Source organism: Eucalyptus grandis, chromosome 10, assembly GCF_016545825.1.
Source record: "Eucalyptus grandis isolate ANBG69807.140 chromosome 10, ASM1654582v1, whole genome shotgun sequence".
In the NCBI taxonomy this organism is placed as follows: Eukaryota; Viridiplantae; Streptophyta; class Magnoliopsida; order Myrtales; family Myrtaceae; genus Eucalyptus; species Eucalyptus grandis.
The window spans coordinates 36,738,469-36,749,709 of NC_052621.1; positions in this window are offsets into that span (position 1 = coordinate 36,738,469).

The following is an 11,241-nucleotide window of genomic DNA, read 5'->3' on the forward strand; positions in this document are numbered from 1 at the left end:
AATGCCCATAGCAATAGTATTATCACAGCATCAGTCATGTAGAAATTGATTCAGGAACTTTTGATGATATATTAATTAGCCCTTTTCTTTCCTTGATTTTTTTTCAGCATTGAGAAGGGGTGAAGAGACACATGAGGATATTAGGACTGAAAGAAGTAATTATGTGGCTCATATACAAGGAGTAGCAAGTGCAAATCTGCTTTAACATGTACTTTGTTTTGAGGGAAAAAGTGCACGAGAAGTATTAAAACTTATCATAAAAGTACAGTTGAGCCTTAAAACTTTTTAAAAAGTGCAATTAAGTCCTAAAACTTATCACGAAAATGCAATCGAGTTCTTAAGCTTTCAAAAAGTATAGTCACGAAAGTGCAATATGAAAGTGCTAGTATGAACATTTAGAGGGGGGTAAATAGGTGTGAAGACAATTTTCACAAAGAGCAATAAAAATATTTTGCTTTTGAAACTGAGTTTGATGATTAGCAGACTTTAAAAGAGTTTAGACTTTAACTACAGAATTGATGTACAAATAAAATAAAGGAGTTTAGGGATGAGAAAAGGAACACATAATTTATAATGATTCGGCTTAGATCAAGCCTACATCCATTCTCCTCGCTAATAGCCTTCTCGGCTAGTTTCCACTAAGAATCAAAAGTGAATTTGCAATCTTGTGATCTCGACTTCATAGTGAAAAGTCTGTACTGCTCTCGCGAAGTCATAGTGTAAGTCTCTCTCTCTTTTGAGTACAAATATGAGCTAAGTGTAAGGAATAACAAGTAAGTGGTAAGCTTCAGATTTGGAATTCTTCTTTCATGCACTCTATCGAACAACTAGAGAGGCCTCCTTAAATACTCTTTCATGCCTTCTCAATCATTGGCACTTTCCAAAGGAATTCTTTCAATCAACCCGTTGGACATAATCAATCAAGGAGATCTCGAGTCGTTTGAAGATTGTGATGAAAGTCCGTCATTCCCGTTCGCCATACAATTAGGATCTTGATTCCATAAGTAGATTATTTCCAAATTAACTTGCCATCCAAAAGGATTTGATGTATCTAAATTGATTCCAATAAAGATAATTAATCTCGTAGCTGACATTTCCATCCAGAAGGCTATATATAACCTGTATGAACCGAACCCTTGAAAAAAGAAAGATAATCTCTCGTCTGGATAAGTCTTCATCTTTCTCTTGCGTTTAGTCTGGAATTTATCAGAATGGGCAGACTTTTGTTGTAAGATAGACTTTGGCACAAAAGTCTGGCAATTTTCAGAATAGAACATAGATAAGTTTTGTTAGCTTCAAACAACATAGGAGTTTTCTCTAATACAATCAATTCCTAAAACTTTCTTAAAGTTCTATTATGGAAGGACTCGATTTGACTAATTTGATAAGTTTTATGACTCGATTATATTTTTTGAAAGTTATTGGACTATATTGCACTTTATTGATAAGTTTTAAGATTTCCAATGCACTTATCTCTTATTTTAATTAATACCTGTCACAAATTCTATTTTTGTTTTCCTTGACTCATATCATAGTGCAAGTTCTCAATAAACTAGTGTGATAATGAGCCAAATTTAGTGAGTTAATGATGGTTTCGCTCATACATTTCCTTTGTTTGTTTTGTGTGTCGAGGTAAAGAGAAAGCATTAGTTCTTCTTCATGGATATTGCTCAAACTGTGTGCCTCCATTCCTGGCCTCTCATAAACCATTATTTATTTATTTATTCACATATCACTTCTACGATGCAATTCACCAATGCCATACTTATCCAGGAGAGTGCATGAATAGAAGAATGGTGATGTTTTTATTCTTTGGCTATCATCTTGCGCTATCAATTTTCAGCAGCCTTGTGACTATATGTGCATTAATTGACAAAGCGTCTATTTTATATTTATTATCAGAACCGCGTTAATCTTTCTCAGATAGCTAAATCATGATGGGTATATTGGATATATCAACATTTCCAAAATATTTGAATGCCATTATTTTGTAACAATTTTGATAGAAGTTATGGTAGCCTTGAAAGTAATTATTTTGTAATAGTTTTCAAGTCAATGCAATAATTGATGAACAAAAAATGGCCCGTTCTTTCATTAATGTTATTTATTTTTCTTTTGTGATCCCACATTTAGACTCAATTGTTGCGACTATTCGACATGCTTCATACCCTTTCGTGACAACCGCCGTCTTGATGGGAGACGATATATAAAAGAACGTACGTTCATTTCGACGGCGATCAAGGTCTAACACAAAATCTTCACATTTAGAATACACCATCAAGACGTGAGGAAATTTGGTTAGTAGAGTGCGCTATCTTTTCTTGATTTTTCGGAGATTCGACGAACGTGAATGCAAACAATGGCTGGAGGTTTGTCTATAAACGATGTTGGCTTCCGCATATGAATTATTTATGTCTTTCATTTGGTATCAGAGCGTGTTTATTACCTCTGCCTTGTTTTTTCGAATTTTTTGGTGTATTTTTCGGGCATTTTAGACATGAACAGTAACTCGGCATTTTGAGGCCAAGAGAGAAACTCCCAAATTCCGGGCAAAATCCGCACGACCCACCCTTTGATTTTGGACCCATTCGGTCGCACCGCCATGAGGAACGTTAGCCATGAGTTTTTCCGGTATATTGGTGTTCGCCGGAGGCTAATCGGGCGGCGGAAGTCTCTGTGGTTGAGGTTTTGTGTTTTTGGGAATTTTCTTATGATTTTGGGCTAATTTCTTCATCATTTTCGCTGAAACTTGTACCCATGTGGTCGTGCCGACGTTATCTTCAAAACACACTATTAATTTGTGTCTGAAATGGGCTGTCGGAGAGGAAACGGCCGGCGAAACCGTGGCGGAACGGCGAAAAACGGCGAAGAAAACGACTCTGTCGCGCGAGGAAGAAGGCGCGTGGTCTCCACGCGCGCGCTGCAGTTGCAGGCGCGTGGAAACCACGCGCCACGCGCCGTTACGCGCGCGGAACCGTTGTGCGCGTGGGATCAACGCGCGCGCCAACCGCTGGCGCGTGGAGTCCACGCGCGCGGAACTGCCCGCGGCAGTTGCCAGGCGCGTGCGAGGCACGCGCCCGCGACTGTTGCAGGCGCTTGCTCGGCACGTGCCTGACGCGGCCGCGGGGCTGTTTTTACATTTTTGTCCCTACGCAAATTCATAAATTTCCGTTTTGCCATTTCAGAAATTGTACTATCCTTTTTACACTTTTGCCCCAAATTTTTTAAAATTTTTGCAATCATGCCCTTGGCCAATTTAATTATTTACTGTTCTGCCCTTGATGTATTTATTTATTATGCCATTTCATGCTTTTTTATGAATATTTTGTGCATGAAATTAAATGTCCAATGGTCCATATATTTAATTAATTAGGAGTGGCCACAAAGCATCTTTAATTAATTAAATTATATATTAAAAGCCTCGGATCATATTTAGAAATGGACATTGATTGTAATTAATTATATTAATATGATGAATTTTATCCCACAGGAATTTTCATTATATTAATATGATTAATTAGGATGAAATATCATATTATTTTTCTTAATTTACCCACAGGGATTAAGAAAATGCATATAATATGGTAGTTTCTTCATGAAGTAATTATGAATCTATTTAAATTAAAGACTTAGCCCACAGGTAGTTTTTTATGTTATGTGATTCATATTGTGACATGTTTACATTGGTAAAACATGATTTATTTATATTTGCCTCAAATTTTGTGACATAAGCATGATTATTTGATATGCGGTTTTAACCCGTGAATTTCTCGAATTTAAGTTTGATGTTCCTATACCGAATGGTGAGAACTATAAAGTTTGGAAGGAGTCGGTTCTTCTTCAATTAGGGTGGATGGACATTGACTATGCTATAAGGAAAGACGAACCACCCGCTCCTACCGATTCGAGCACTCACCGAGATAACTCTTTATAACCAATGGGAGCGGTCCAACCGCGTTTGTGCCATGTTTATAAGAGCTAAAATATCTCCTAGTATTCGTGGTTCGGTTTCTCAAAGATAGCAATGCTAAGGCTTTATTGGAGGCTATAGATGCGCAGCTTGAAAGTTCCGAGAAGGCGCATGCCATGACCCCGATTATGAAGTTTTCATCATTGAAGCTCACTAGTGTTAGAGGTGTGCGTGAGCACATCATGCAAATGAGGAACATTGCAGCTCAGCTTAAGAACCTTGAGGTTGAGATATCTGAATCCTTCCTTGTGTATTATATTCTGAACACTCTCCCACAACAGTATGCACCCTTCAAGATCTCTTATAACACACATAAGAATAAATGGTCAATTAATGAACTCATGACCATGTGTGTACAAGAGGAAGAAAGATTGATTATGGAATTGGGAGAAAGTGCTCATTTGGCAACACAAGGAAAGAATAAGGGCTATGGCAAGCATAAGGGAAAAGGTAAAATACCTCCCCAAGCTGACATTAAGAAAGAATCCAAGTGTTTCTTCTGTAGACAGAAGGGGCATATAAGGAAGGATTGTGTCAAATTTAAGGCCTGGCTCGAGAAGAAAGGTAATCCAATCTCTTGTGTTTGTATGAATCTAATATGACTGATGTAAGTCACAACACTTGGTGGATTGATTCTGGATCTACAATCCATATTTCGAATTCCTTGCAGGGTTTTCAAAACCACCGGAAGCCAGTGGGAAGTGAACAAAGCATATATTCGGGGAAACAAGATGCGTTCGCATGTGGAAGCTATTGGGACATATAGACTAGTTCTCAATAGTGGTTTTGTTTTAGATTTGGAAAAGACCTTTTATGTTTCTAGTTTTTCTAGAAACTTAATTTCAGTTTCAAGACTTGTACTTTTGGGATACTCTTTTAACTTTTCAGATTCAAACTTTTGTTTATCATTTAAATCTGAAATTGTTGGGAGTGGTATTTTGTCTGATGGTATTTTTCGAATTAATTTACAAGACAATGCCTATTATGATGCGATGCATGTTCATGATAAAGCTGGTATGAAACGATGTGTTGTGAAAGAACATTCTTCTATGTTGTGGCACCGGAGATTGGGACATATCTCCATAGAAAGAATTAAGCGATTAGTAAATGATGGAGTACTTGGTACATTAGATTTTACTGATTGTGATACTTGTGTGGACTGCATAAAGGGAAAGTAGACTAACAAGTCAAAGAAAGGTGCCAAGAGGAGTACAGAAATATTAGAAATCATACATACGGATATTTGTAATCCGGATATGGACTCATGTGGTCAGAAATACTTCATCTCCTTTATAGATGATTATTCACGTTATATGTATCTCTACTTGATTCATAATAAATATGAAGCATTAGATGCCTTTAAAGTATTTAAGGCGGAAGTAGAGAAACAATGCAATAAGCAAATTAAGATCGTGAGATCGATAGAGGTGGAGAATTCTATGGTAGATACACCGAAGATGGACAAGCACTGGTCCATTTGCAAGATTTCTTCAAGAGCATGGGATAGTTGCCCAATATACTATGCCTGGTTCTCTGGACCAAAATGGCGTAGCGGAAAGAAGAAATCGGACCTTATTAGACATGGTGCGTAGTATGCTTAGCAGCTCCAAACTTCCTAAATTCTTATGGACTGAAGCACTTAAGACGGCAGTGTACATATTAAATCGAGTTCTGACCAAGGCTGTCCCAAAGACACCTTTTGAGTTATTTAAAGGTTGGAAACCAAGTTTACATCATGTGCGCGTTTGGGGATGCCCGTCTGAGGTGAGAATTTATAATCCACAAGAAAAGAAGTTGGACCCAAGGACCATAAGTGGGTATTTCATTGGATATGCCGAAAGGTCTAAGGGATACAGGTTTTATTGTCCATCTCATACCACTAGGATTGTGGAATCAAGAAATGCTAAATTTCTTGAAAATGACTTGATCAGTGGGAGCGATCGACCAAGGGATCTTGTTCCTAAGGAAGATCATTCAGACACTCAACTTTCCACCTCAAGTTTAAGATCGGTTGTTGCTCATAATGCCCCTTCAGTTCAGCCGGCTATTGAACAACCAATTGTTGAAGTTCCACAACCTGCTGATATTGATCCAGTAGATCCAGTTGTTCAGCAATTACCAGAAACTGTTGAACAACCAGTTGAGCGACATGCTCCTTAAGAGAATGTTGATCCAACATTGAGAAGATCTGCTAGAACAAGGAAATCGGCTATTCCTAGTGATTATATTGTGTATTTACAAGAGTCTGACTACAATATTGGAGCTGAGGATGATCCTGAAACATTTTCACAAGTCATGGATAGTGATAAATCCAATTTGTGGTACAATGCTATGAAGGAAGAGATGAGTTCTATGGCATCTAACAAAGTCTGGGATTTGGTTGAGTTACCTAATGATGCGAAGGCTATTGGTTGTAAATGGGTCTTCAAAACTAAGAAAGATTCATTGGGTAACATTGAAAGATATAAAGCTAGACTTGTTGCCAAATGATTCACTCAAAAGGAAGGAATCGATTATACTGAGACTTTTTCTCCTGTATCTAAGAAAGATTCTCTTCGTATTGTTTTGGCATTGGTTGCCCATTTTGATATGGAATTACATCAGATGGATGTGAAAACGGCGTTCCTCAATGGAGAACTAGAGGAGGAGGTTTACATGAAACAACTTGAAGGATTCTCCTCTAGTAAAGGTGAGCATTTGGTGTGCAAGCTTAAGAAATCTATATATGGCTTGAAACAAGCATCCCGCCAATGGTACTTAAGGTTTCATGATGTTATCTCTTCATTTGGTTTTATAGAGAATGTCATGGATCAATGTATATACCAGAAGGTTAGTGGGAGCAAAATTTGCTTCCTTGTGCTATATGTGGATGATATACTACTTGCAACCAATGATAAGGGGTTGCTACATGAGGTGAAACAATTCCTCTCTAGGAGTTTTGACATGAAGGATATGGGTGAGGCATCTTATGTCATTGGCATTAAGATCCATAGAGATAGATCTCGAGGAATTTTAGGACTATCTCAAGAAACCTATATCAATAAGGTCCTAGAGAGATTTCGGATGAAAGATTGTTCACCAAGTATAACACCCATTGTGAAAGGTGACAGTTTCAATTTGAACCAATGCCCGAAGAACGATCTAGAAAGGGAACAAATGTGCAACATTCCATATGCTTCTGCTGTTGGAAGCTTGATGTATGCTCAGGTTTGTACTCGACCTGACATCGCTTTTGCTGTTGGAATGTTGGGAAGATATCAGAGTAACCCAGGTTTAGACCACTGGAGAGCTGCAAAGAAAGTGTTGAGATACCTTCAAGGTACCAAAGACTATATGCTTATGTATAGACGGACTGACAACCTGGAAGTGATCGGTTATTCGGATGCGGACTTCGCGGGTTGCATTGATTCACGAAAATCAACATCTGGATACATTTTCATGTTAGCTGGCGGGGCCGTGTCATGGAGAAGTGCCAAGCAGACTTTGACTGCTACTTCCACTATGGAGGCTGAGTTCATTTCTTGATTTGAGGCTACCTCGCATGGTGTATGGTTGAAGAGTTTCATTGCTGGGCTTAGAATTGTTGATTCTATTTCTAGGCCATTAAGAATATATTGTGACAATTCAGCTGCAGTTTTTATGGCTAAAAATGCCAAAAGTGGCAGTCGAAGTAAGCATATCGACATTAAGTATTTAGCCATAAGGGAGCGTGTTAAGGAGAATAAAGTGGTCATTGAACACGTTAGCACTGAATTGATGATAGCCGATCCTTTAACTAAAGGCATGCCACCAATGAAGTATAAGGATCATGTAACTAGTATGGGAATAGGTCCCATCATGTGATTTGTCGACATATGAACGATTTTTGTTGTATGGAACTCTTATTCAGTTGTAATGTTGATTCTCAATTTTTGTGTACACATTTTGTTGTTTATGAGAATAACATTTATCCTTGGTTCTGGAATAAACATGAGGTTTATTCATTAAGATATGTTGTCACATATAGGCTGATATTAAAGAAATAAGATGCATTGTGATATATGGAAGGTATTACTCACTCTTAGAGGACATGTCGCCATGATCCATGTGTTTTGTTTCTTTTCTTTAAGCATAAAGTTTTCGTGGAATTAGTTGAATGATCCGTATGATGAAAATGATGGGATCAAGTGGGAGAATGTTATTTATTTTTCTTTTGTGATCCCACATTTAGACTCAATTGTTACGACTATTCGACATGCTTCATACCCTTTTGTGACAACCGCTCGTCTTGATGGGAGACGATATATATAAGGAACGTACGTTCATTTCTGACGGGCGATCAAGGTCTAACACAAAATCTTCACATTTAGAATACACCATCAGTACGTGAGGAAATTTGGTTAGTAGAGTGCGCCTATTGCTTTCTTGATTTTTCAGGAGATTCGACGAACGTGAATGCAAACAATGGCTGGAGGTTTGTTTATAAACGATCTTGGCTTCCGCATATGAATTATTTATGTCTTTCATTATTTACAAATAGAACCTCCAAACTACAATTCAAAATATATGGGAATCAATCATAAACTTGACGATTTGTCAATATAGTCATTTTAGTTAATTTTGACTAGAAATCGCGAACATAGATACTGAATATCTTACATGACATGGTCAGTTTTAACGTGAACAATTTTTACAATTTTTATATGGCGAGGTGCCCTTGCTAGCCACAATGACAAAAAAAAAAAAATTAATTAAAAAATTCAAAAAATTATTACAAATTTGGGAAACTTGCTCATGTAAGAGTCAGTTGTGCCATGTAAAACAGCTATCATCCACACAAGTGCCATAAGTTTAAGACTTCTTTATAGTTTCCCTCCAAATACACACAACTCATCAAGGAAAATTGTTTGACCAAAAAAAAAAATCAACAAAAATTGCCTTTTTTCCCTTCCATTGCGTTTCTTTCTTTCCTAGGCTTCACATATAATTTTGTTGTTCCTCTTTTCTCTATTATTTAGTGTAGAGTAAAGAATAAAATTTGTTGCACCAAGTTTCGTACTCCGAGAGGCGAAATTATCCTTAATAGCAATGTTTATACGCCTCTAAAAGTTTTTTTTTTTCATTTTTTTGACATATTTCCAACAGGGGTATCCCTCCATAAACAACCTATGATCAAACTCCTGAAAGACTTGGTAGGTTTCGATCCAGCTAGAACTCCCCATCGAGGTTTGCCGAGATGTAGTGATAAGGTAGAACATGATATAGAAATGAAGATTGGGTTAAGAGTTCAATTAATGCGAGTCCCGTGTATAGGTTTTGGCTTAAGAGGTCTGACAAACTCGTGAAGAATTAAAATGTGAGATTTGATGCTCTCTTTTGATAGTTAACAAAGTTAGGCCCGTGACTTGTATTGAACACTAGATCTCTTGGATCTCAGTCATGATGCACCGTTCTTAGGCCAATTCCTTTATCCTAAGCCGGAACGTTAGTTGGAATTGAGAAATAAGATGCCGAGGTGCCGCCATTTTCAGGATAGTGACGATTCTCTTTAAAACTCTCATTTTTCAAAGGGAAATTGGTTAATTCACTTTTTTTTTTTTTTACACCGTTAATTCACTTGAACGGTTTCATTTTGTATTTACTTATTTTTCTTTGCCATGATTGCTTTTGATCACAATATTCTTCAAATACATATAAATATACACACAAAAATCATAATTGGCAACTTCTCGGTCAAAATATATGCAATATGCAATGTATAAGGCTTTTTAATTATTTAAGTATATGGATTTTTTAGAATAATGACATAACAAGTAAGTTTTTTCTTAGAGCGCAGATCGGTAACTAAGGCTGCGTTTGTTTTGATTTCTTTTTTCTATTTTTAAACAATTTTTTTGTTTTTTTTTTGTTCCCTGGAACAAAAAAGGAACAAAAACACGTTTGTGTGTGTTTTTGTTCCAAAATTATTTTTTTGTTCCTAGAAACATATCTGGAACAGAAATAAGAAACAAAAAAAATTATGTTTCTTATTTCTGGAACACATTTGAAGAACAAAAAGGAACAAAAACATAAGCTCTCGTGTTTCTTTTCTATTTCTTGCTGAGCCGTTCGAACACTGCCTCTCCTCCTGCATCTTCTCCACCGACGTCTTCTCCGGCACCTCCCACTCTCCGGTGCTAACAGCCGCCTTTGTCTCAAGACCATCTGGCTTCTCCACCGTCGTCTTCTCCGACGTCGACAGCCGCCGCTCCTTCACCAGGTGAACCTCGCTCACCGCTCCTCCTTCATCGATTGACGAGGGCTTCGGCGAGAGCCACCCCTTGCGGATTTGGGCGATGGCTACTCAGAGCTCGAGCGTGAGGGCTTGCTCAAGCCAGCGCTTGCCCAGATCTGTGAGACGCTTGCTCGAGCGAGTCTCGCAAATCTGGGTGAGCATTGCTCGCCCAGATCTAGGGCACAGTTGCTCGCCAGATCTGCGGCGCGGCTCGTCTCGCTTGCTTGAGATCTCGGACGAGCACACTCGCCTAGATCTGGCGAGTAGACGCTGCCCGAGATCTAGACGAGCACCCTCGCCCAGATGAGTAGCTCGCTCGAGCGTTTGCTTGCAGCCGAGATCTGGACCAGCACGCTCGCCCAGATGAGCAGCTCGCTCGAGCGTTTGCTTGCGGCGAGCCTTGCTCTGCTCGCTCGCCGCTACTCACACTCGAGCGAGCAGCAAGCGGCGGAATAGCGAGTGTCCGCTCGCTCGAGTGTGAGCAGCAACGAGCGTCGCTCGCTTGCTTCTCTACTTGAGCGAGCGGAGCGGCGAGCCCTACTTTGCTCGCTCGCTGCTGCTCACGCTCGAGCGAGCTGCGAGCGTTTGCTCACTCGAGCGTGAGCGAGAGCGAGCGAGCGAGCGTGAGCATTTGCTCACTTGCTTCTCTCGCTCGCTGCTGCTCACGCTCGAGCGAGCGAGCAGCCGAGCCTTTCTCTCGCTCGCTTGCTGTTGCTCACGCTTGAGCGGGCTATGAGTGAGCAGAGCAGCAAGCATCTGCTCGCTCGGGCATGAGCAGCAGCGAGCGTGAGCAGCAGCGAGCGTCTGCTTGCTTGCTTCTCTGCTCGAGCGAGCAGAGTAGCGAGCGTGAGTAGCAGTGAGCGTTTGCTTGCTTGCTTCTCTACTCGCCGCTCGCTCGCTCGTCGCTGCTCACGCTTGAGCGAGTAGAGCGCGAGCGTCTGCTCGCTTGCTTCTCTCGCTCGAGTGAGCGGAGCGGTGAGCCCCGCCCGCTCGCTCACCGCTGCTCACGCTCGAGCGA